The sequence below is a fragment of the Apium graveolens genome, unplaced genomic scaffold (assembly GCF_009905375.1).
Source record: "Apium graveolens cultivar Ventura unplaced genomic scaffold, ASM990537v1 ctg1197_1, whole genome shotgun sequence".
Lineage (NCBI taxonomy): Eukaryota > Viridiplantae > Streptophyta > Magnoliopsida > Apiales > Apiaceae > Apium > Apium graveolens.
The window spans coordinates 56669-65000 of NW_027417126.1; the positions used below are offsets into that span (position 1 = coordinate 56669).

At 36.4% G+C, this 8332-nt stretch overlaps 1 non-coding gene across 1 annotated transcript; it reads right to left on the bottom strand.

Annotated features, from left to right (window-relative positions):
- Nucleotides 1–107, bottom strand: LOC141699724 (small nucleolar RNA R71). Its single transcript, XR_012566081.1, has one exon. It is a non-coding gene; the product is annotated as a small nucleolar RNA R71 (small nucleolar RNA).
- Nucleotides 108–8332: the final 8225 nt, after the last annotated feature.

Below are 8332 nucleotides of genomic sequence, written 5' to 3' on the forward strand. Positions count from 1 at the left end.
GCACTTAGAAATGCTCTCACTCAATTTGCGCAACAATCAGGAGAATCTCTGTGTGAAGCTTGGGAGCGCTACAAGGAGATGCTTAGGAAGTGTCCTCATCATGGAATGCCTGATTGGATGATCATCAATTGCTTCTATAATGGTTTGGGAGCGCAGTCAAGACCCATGCTCGATGCAGCATCAGGTGGAGCATTATGGGCAAAGAGCTATGAGGAAGCTTATGATCTAATTGAACTGATGGTTGCTAATGAATATCAGTATCCAACTCAGAGATTGCCACAGGGCAAGGTAGCAGGAGTTCTTCAAGTGGATACAGCTACGACTATCACTGCTCAACTAAAGGAGTTGTCTATGAATATCGATTCTCTGGCTAACTATGGTGTTAATCAGATAACCGGTGTTTGTGAGCTATGTGCAGGTTCGCATGCGACGGAGCAATGCGCTATATCTAGTGAATCAGCTCAGTTTATGAGAAACTTTCAGAGATCGCAGCAACCAGTTCCAGACACTTATCATCCAGACAACTGGAATCATCCTAACTTCAGATAGAGCAATAATCAGAATGCGATGCAACAGCCGCTCCAGCAGTTTGGAAACGAGCAATTCAATCTTCCTGGTTTTCAGCAACAATTCGCACCAAGACAACAAATCCAACTTCAATAACAAACTCATGGAGGTGCAGGTCTATCTTCGACTGAAAAATATGAATTAGAGGAGTTTCGGCTTATGTGCAAAAACCAGGCTCTTATATGCCAAAGAGAGGCTGTTTTTATCCAGAATTTGGAGAACCATATAGGGAAAATTGCTAACGCCTTATTGAATCGACCACCAGGAACGCTTCCTAGTGATACAGAAGTCAATCTAGGCGAGAGAGAAGTTGAAGAACAGGTGAACGCCATCAACTTGAGGACTGGAAGGGTCATAAGTCTCCAAATTCAGCAAGATGAAGAGTCTGAAAATTCTATCCAGAATGTAGGTGCGTCTACACCCTTGGAAGTGCAGAAGGAAGCAGAGGTGGAACCAAGGAAGACTACTCTGGAACACACTCCTCCTGAGGGCAATACAGGGGAAAATAGATCTATCCTCCACCCCCTTTTCCTAAAAGGCTGCAGAAGCAGAAGTTGGATAAACAATTTGCTAAGTTTCTAGAGGTGTTCAAGAAACTTCACATCAACATACCCTTTGCTGAAGCATACCCTTCGCTGAAGCTCTTGAACAGATGCCTAGTTATGCGAGATTTATGAAAGGTATTCTCTCTCGGAAAGTGAAGCTCGATGACTTAGAGACCGTTACTCTTACAGAAGAATGCAGTGTTGTGCTGCAACAGATGTTACCTCCAAAGCTTAAAGATCCTGGAAGTTTCACTATTCCTTGCACCATTAGAAACTTATCATTCGACAAGTGTTTATGTGATATGGGAGCTAGCATCAATCTGATGCCCTCGTCTATCTTCAAGAAGCTTGGTCTACCTGATCTGAAGCCGACATATATATCCTTGCAGTTGGCCGATCGTTCTATTACATATCCATGAGGCATTGCGGAAGATGTATTGGTCAAGATGGATAAACTCATCTTCCCTGCTGACTTTGTAATTCTTGATTTTGAGTAAGATAAGAAGATTCCCATAATCTTGGGAAGACCATTCTTAGCTACAGGCCGAACTATGATCGATGTGCAAAAAGGAGAGCTTACGATGAAGGTTCACGATTAAAAGGTCACTTTTAATGTGTTCAAGGCAATAAAGTTACCCACAGCTAAAGATGAGTGCTTTAAAGTAGAGTGGGTAGACTCTGTTGTGAATTCGAAACTTGAGAAATTGTTAAAGTCAGATACTTTAGAGAGATCCTTAATGGGAAAATCAATTATTGATGACAAGGAAGGAGCAGAGCAACTGCAGGTTTTGAATGCACCTCCGTGGAAGAGGAAGTTGGATATGCCATTCGATTCTACTGGGTTAGCAGAGCTGAAAATTTCTCAAGAGCGTCTCGAGCCGTCTATTGAAGATGTTTCCACACTTGAGCTTCACCCACTACCAGATCACTTGAGTTATGCATTCTTAGGTGCACCACATGATAAGGGCTTGGGATATATTTTTGATGATGTAGATGGTAGTGAATAAATGGGGATTATCCCAAAGCCTCCAAGCCCAAAGTGTATAGAAATATACGTAGAAGACCCTAAAGCCTATAGCATAATAGGGAATTGGAAAAAGGTTGAGTAAGGTTAATTTACGCTTTCTATTAGGGATATTGTCACGGGCTCGTGAGGAAGGTCCCATGAGGCTGCATATGGTATATCACAAAGGGTCTTATGAGAAATAGGACTAGGTACTGAGAAGAGTTTAGGTTCCCCAAGCATACAATAAATATGGGGAACCAGGGGGGGTAGTTGTGCCTAAAATCAGCCACGGGCCGGATTTATGGCCCAAAGGAAGAATTGGGCTTCGTGGATGGCAAAGCAGGGGGTATTGGACCCGAATGGATTATTATCATAGGGGTATAAGGGAGATGGTGATTGCCTTTCCGAAGGGGTATTAACAAGAGGGAGCTAGGAGCATACTTGGTGGTCACCTAATATCCCAGGGTCTCTGAAATATGCTAAGACACTAGGGTATTCAGAAAAGGGCACTTAGCTGGGCTATGCAGATAATGGTAAGAGGCCTGCAGAAGCAGTATTTTAGTTAAAGACGAACTCCATAATGAGATAGCAGGATGGATACGACTCCTAACGTGCTACAACTACATGAAAACGGATCTATACAATATATGTATAGAACATGCATGTATTTAATAAATAAATACAATGATAAAAGGATAAATACTCTTTTATTCTAACCTAAACCTAGCTGAATAAGGATCAAGAACAGCCATGGGCTTGGACAAAAGACGTGGTTAGCTCAGTTAAAGAAGAGTCCTAAGGCAAATAGAACTACATATGGACTTGATTCCTATAAATATTGGATATATAGGCCATTTACGAGGTTACGCACACATTTTCTCTACTAATCATCGAGGAGAAGTAATCTGTAAGATCATCCGAGTACGCTTACGACTAAATAGGAATTATTCAGTCATCATATCTCGGAAATCTTGAAAAATTAGTCCAAACACAGCCTTGCTCGCTACCGGATTCCGGCGAGTTGGACATATACAGTTATCACAAATAGGCCAACAATCAGGCCTAAATATAGACATACTTCCCGTTATTTCAGTGATTTTCTCCAAAAAGTGTTGTACCATTTTCCTCTCACAACAATAGTCAAATACACGACCCTAATATCCTGATCTTAAAAGCTCTCAATTTCAAATTTAAACTCATTTAAACCATAAAATTTAAAGTTTGAGTAATTTTTCAAGGGCTTGTTATAATTTTTATAAGTTTCATGCTAAAATTGGATATGCATTATCATTTTGCATGTACGCACACAAGGTGTGGGTAATTAAGGTCATTAATCCTTCATATAGGCATATCAAGCCATGTTAACTCAAATATCGGTATTTTAGTTCTTTTCTCAATTACTCTCTTATGTAAATATAACTACTAATTTAATTATTAAAGTTATTTTTAATTAATATATTAATATATTTGTTAAATTTATTATCAATTATTCAACTAATCATTACAAATTAATTTCAATATAAATAACGATTTATACTTTTCAAAACGCATGCAGTTGTTAGTTGTTTGTTGGTGATTTGTGACCTATTTTCATAAATTAAAATTATATTTGGCCGGAGGTTTGGAAATTAGGGGCAAAAGGGGTAAGTTTTGTGAAGCTGTATATAGAGAATATTTAATAATGAATATTAATTTAAATCAAAGATATTCGATTTATTAATATATAGTGTCAGTTTATTCATTCTGTTAAGTTACTTAATTCTATTGTTATTGTATTCTGGATTTCATACATTATTGACACTAATCATTTTTTTGGTAGATAGAATGTCTTATCTTTTTTGAACAGGGAGTTATTTGATTTACACATTAGAAGTTCTGCGAGTGTTCTTAAACAAAATTGGGTTGAAGATATCAAAGTATTTTTATGTGGGTTAAAAGTGACTACAAACAGTCACTATTCGGTATTGCGTATTATATCTTTGACTTTTTTGCACTTGGTGACTTCAACTATTTTTTTTACACTTATGTTGTCGACTTTACATACTGAACAACTGTGTGGCTAGAAAAATAATTTTAAACCATTTGCATGGCTCTGCGTACTCACCATTAACGGCATTTATTGTTCTTCCTTTAATTATTAAAAGAAAAACTAAAACCCATATACAGACACATCATTTTGCCTCCAAAACGTATTGCTGGTTTGCCCCCTTTTCAGAAGAGCCAATCAAAACCCTAATTGAAGAGGCGATTGTGTGAAGATGAGTTGGTATAAGCGATTGAAGGAAGATGAACACGTATACGCTCCCCGTGAGTGCCCTCATTACAGTGGTATGTCTGAAATCTTTGTTCTTTGCATGCAATTGGGTAAATGTTTAAGTTGCTTTGAACTTTGAAGTATTTGTTTAAGTGGTAGATTATAGTTTTGTTTGCCCTAATCAAACTGTTTTACTTTTTTAATGCCCCACTACAAGTTTTTGCATACTTGTTTAAAGTGTAAAATATTTTCAATTATTTGTCAATTTGCACAAATTGAGTATTTTACTATTAAATTTCATCATGGTGGTGAAATGACTAAGATCCTAGGTCTTATGTTGGGGGTGAAGTTGATTATATTGATTATGTGAGTTCAGATCAAATAAGTTTAATCGAAATCACCAAGAACATGTTAAAAGAAATAGGATGCATTGGTGGATTTTCCTAGTTATGGTATAAATTACCTAGTAAAAATGTGAAAAGAGGATGCTTTGTATTAGATTTAGATGAGGAGGTAATGTTAATGTGTGAATTGATGCCTAAGGAAAGATTTGTTGACATCCTTATAAAATTTGAAGCTCCACTATCTTCTTCACAAAACTTAGAATTTAGGGAACCCATACCCCCTGAACATGATGAAATTGATTTAAATGGTACTCAGTTCCCTTGTACTACACAACAAGAAATAAACACTGAACAAGAGTTTAGGGAATTAGAGGGCTTAGTCAAAGACTTTTCAGATCCTGACAGTGATGAGGATTATGAAATTAGAGAAAAGGAAAGTATTGATGAAACATATCATTCAGACAGTTCCAATGTAGATGAATCAGATGATGATTTAATTAATCAAGGTATCTAGCAAGTTTTATGAGTGGCTGAATCAAAAACTTAGACAACAATGGACTAGGTCTGCTTTTTGAACAACACCTTGCAGTGATATGTTTGTTAACAATCATTGTGAGGTGTTTAATAGCAGTATTACAAAGTACATGGACCTGCCAGTGTTAAAAATGTTGAGAGAGATTCATAAGCAGTGATGAGAAGGTATAAAATGATGGAAAAGGAAATGGTTATATGTCCCAATGCACAAAAAAATTGAACAAGTATGTACAATTCTTTATGACTCTATTTGTCTTACATATGACTCTATATGTTTATGGCTTAAAGAATGGTTTTTTAGGGCCCTACATTTTTCTCCTGGTTGTGTGGTAATTTGATCTGGAGGAACCAAGTACAGTATAATATGCTCTGAGGGGGGACATGAATTAGTGGTGGACCTGCATAATAAAACTTGTTCTTGCAGGAAATGGGATCTGACAGGGATTCCTTGTTATCATGCATGTGCATGTATAACATTTAGGAATGACCCTTGGGAAATTAATGTTAGTGATCATTACAAAAAACCTCAGTACATGAAGGTAAAATATTTCCTTCAAATTTTTTACTAATTTCTCTATACTACATTACTAATTTCTTGAATTTAACAGCTTTACAGTTACACACTAGAACCAATAGCTGGTCCTGAATTTTGGGAAGAGGCCCCTGAACCAATGCCTCTACCACCAACTATAAGGCCTCAGATTGGTAGGCCCAAGAAGAAAAGAAATACCAAGAATGATATACCTGCAAATGCAACCAAATTGCCAAGGCCTGGAATGAAGATGAATTGTACATATTGCAAGGCAGAAAGCCATAACACAAGAACATGTCCTGCCAATGTATGCTCCTCTTTTTTGTGCATTTACATATTCTCAGTATTTTTGCTAATCAAATGTATACAATTGTTTAAATAGAAAAGTGATGAAATAAAGAAGGCTGCAGAGGAAGGAAGAAAGCCAAATATTTCCAAGACAATAGTTAGTTGCAAAACTTACAAAAAGACAAGACATAACTCAAGGACTTATTCTGCAAAGGTACTAAAAATTTAGTGGAAAACTCTAGTTGTACCATTTGATTGTTTACAACTAATAAAGGGTTTTTATTTGTAGAAAATAACCAATCTTGTCAACACTGGTACAGCTGCAAATGACAGGGTTGAAGCTCCTGTGCAGAAACTTAAAACAAGAAGAATGTCCAGACAACAAGGTCAAAATGATGGAGCTGAAGGCAAGAAAAGAGATGAAGTGGCTACTGATGACTTTCAAGACAACTCATTCAATTGTAAGGGAAAACAAGTAACTACTTTAAGACAACTTCAAGTAGCAGAAAGAAAGAAGGTTGGCAAGAAAGATAATATGGCTGCAAAACCAGGATGGAGGATTTAAGTTTCTTTGTCAATGACTACTATTTTGTTGGTACCATGTATGAGTACTTATGTTTGTGCATTATGTCAGTGATCAAAACTTTAGATTATGACTGATGATCAAAACTGTCTATGATCATTTTGTTAGTGACTGATTCTAGATTATGGCTGATTTTGTATGACTGAGTTGAAGATTATGGCAATGTTGCTCTTTTGGCATAATATTTTACTAACATAACATCACTACTACAATAACACAAACACCAACTTTAATAGCATAAACCAAAGTGCATCACTAATACAACTTTAATAACATCCCTAAATCATTAATACAAGACTAGTCCTAATACAATAACATAACATACTTCCTTAAAATCCATATTAGAAAATTAACATCTGTGTACCAAGTCAATTATACACCACTAGATATCGCCTTTTTCCTCACCAACTGAGCTAAACCATGTATGAAAAACATACAACAGGAGCAACACAGCAAATGCACGCCATTTCGTGACTTCATTTCTCAATTGCTTGATCTCCTCACTATATTCATTACGAGCTGCCACCAACTCCATTATATGATCATTATCCTTCCTTCCTATGTTCCTCAACAGACCATTAATCACACCTCTGCTTCAACCATCTAACTCCGACTCAGCCCATTTGAAGAAGTTGCAGGTTTGGGTAACACATGTTAGAAATCGACGACCTGGATTATACTCAGTCCATGATGTTTTCTCCACTGCCCAATTTCTGCATAAACATTGGTGGTTCATTCTTGGTTTAGATCTGCTTCAATTTGGAAATTATCTGATTCAGGTATGCTAAACTGAGGGTTATACTCGCATATATACACACAATAGAGCCGTTGAAATATGAACTGACCAATATGCCCTGCCTCACCGTTAACAGCGTTAACGCTCCTTATGCGGAGCCATGAAAATGGTTTAAACTTATTTTTCTAGCTACACAGTTGCTCAGTTTGTAAAGTCGGCAACATAAGTGGAAAAAAAAATAGTACAAGCCACCAAAGTGCAAAAAAAAATAGTACAAGCCACAAAAGTGCAAAAAAGTCTATATCTTTTTATAATTATATTCTATATTTACACATGTTCACACACAAGTCGAGTGTCTTTTGTGAAACAGTCTCTTCGTTCTTTTGAATGAGCGAAAATCTGCTTTTGCGAGATATACTGGGTACGTTTAGTTTGGTTTGGTATAATCGATATATATCGCTCACGGGAATAATATCGATTGAAGAAAATTAACGTAGATTATGCCCGTATACCGAAGAGAGGCTATTTGAATATGTATCAGAGAACACCAAAGGAGTTTAAGGTTTACAATCATACAAACATATTTGTACAATATACCTACTTTTGAAGTGTTCGCCCTGGTTTTATCGATAAATACTTCCTACTTTTGTTTAAACATTTGCGGGATGAAGACTCCTTTCAAAAGTACTACATTTGCGGGAGTATTCATTTTTGAGTGATTGCTATGAAATTAGATTTTTGTAAAAAGAATTTTATGCCGTATCATTTCAGTTTTTTTTAAAGAATGTATCCCAATTTAACATATTCTTCTCTTTTTTAGCTTAAATTTAACAATATTCTCTTTAAACTATCTTATACTTATTATTTTCAAGATTTGAACTTCAATAGGTAAAATATCGATTACTTATTAGCAAAAGCAGCTCTACGGGGGTATAGGTAAAAT